Source organism: Poecilia latipinna, unplaced genomic scaffold (genome assembly GCF_001443285.1).
Source record: "Poecilia latipinna isolate Pla-1442-1.1 unplaced genomic scaffold, P_latipinna-1.0 Scaffold827, whole genome shotgun sequence".
Classification (NCBI taxonomy): Eukaryota; Metazoa; Chordata; class Actinopteri; order Cyprinodontiformes; family Poeciliidae; genus Poecilia; species Poecilia latipinna.
Window position 1 is genome coordinate 118,627 of NW_015113443.1, and position 1,387 is coordinate 120,013.

At 43.3% G+C, this 1,387-nt stretch overlaps 1 long non-coding RNA gene across 1 annotated transcript; it reads left to right on the plus strand.

Annotated features, from left to right (window-relative positions):
* The first annotated feature begins 249 nt into the window (after window positions 1-249).
* On the plus strand, window positions 250-1,305 carry LOC106956537 (uncharacterized). The gene is made up of 2 exons (XR_001426790.1): window positions 250-635; window positions 756-1,305. It is a non-coding gene; the product is annotated as an uncharacterized LOC106956537 (long non-coding RNA).
* The last annotated feature ends 82 nt before the right edge of the window (window positions 1,306-1,387 follow it).

Here is a 1,387-nt window from a genome sequence, read left to right on the forward strand (position 1 = left end):
AAACTAGCCTTAATGGCTAACTCTGCACTATCCCTTTTGAAATAAATAAACAACAAACAAACAAAAAAAGGAAATAAAAATCTGATAGTATCTGCTTTGCACCAGATAGTATCTGATACTTGTTTTTCTTTTAGTATGCTTTGTGTATCCTTCAGAGGCTCTGTATTTGGGCCGACCCCCAAAAAATCTAACAAAAGCAATCAGCGCCCTGGGCTATTGCCCATGTCAGCATAAATAAAGTAAGTTTGACAAATTTAATTCGGTTACATGTGACAAATTTAAAACAAAAAAATGAATCTGTTCTCTTTTTTTCAGTGAGGACTGCGTTCCTAACAGCTCTGACCGACATCTCCATCCCCTGCTAAATTAAAGAGTCCCCACAGCATGATGCTGTCACCGCCATGCTCCGCTTGTATCCGAAGCGATGCAGAGAAAGTCATAAAGTTTTATTAGGAGCTGCTGCATGAGCAGCTCTTCTCTCCTCTGCTCCACCAATTTTTTTTCTGCAGATATGAAAATGTCTCAGCCGTGGCAGCGTGTTGTTTAGATAACGGCCTCAGTGGGCAGCAGCTGCAGCAGCGCAGAGAGATTACATGCAGATGACTTGCGGCGCTGCCATTGGCTGCTGCCGGCAGGTAATTCACATGCTGGTTGCCCTTTTAAGGCAACCGCTGTAAAAATCCTTGTCGTCTTTTCATCATCGTGTAATTCTTTTTCCTGTTTTTTTCCCCCCCCTTCTTTTCTTTTTTCCTCAGTCGCTCCCAGTTTCACACGCACTCCCGCTTTTGTGTAGCAAAGCGCCTGCGGGACAAAAGGCGAGGGGAGGATAAAGCGCAAGAAGTGAGAGGAGATTTACAGGAGGAGCAACGCCTTCCTTGGCTCATCTGATTGTAAGCTGGTAACCTGGAACGCAGTGCTGAGCTGTTACATAAGAGAGACAGGCGACACCCTCAGAGACCGTGTGTGTGTGAAAGTGTGTAAGAAGCCCACTTTCCCCTTCTCATTGTCAGCCTTGTTTGAGGCACAGATAACTGGGTTAGTCACACTGACATATTTTCAGTCAAAAGAGACTGGCTGCAGCTGTGGTTCATTTCTCCATGTGTGTGTGTGTGTGTGTGTGTGTGTGTGTGTGTGTGTGTGTGTGTGTTTGCTTTTCATGTGAAAGACTCACACTCTGGCTTGAGGGAAATGCAACCAGTTTTTATCCCGTGACCCCCATCCTGGCTGTAATTTATGAACTCTCAGCTCATTTCCCAATATTTCACCATGTGAGAGACAGTGAACCGTTTGAAAAAAAAAAAAAAACTTTGGGAAAGTTGCTGCATCTTTTTTTTTTTTTTTTTTTTTTTTTTTTTTTTTTTTTTTGTTAAACGGGGGACCTAAAATC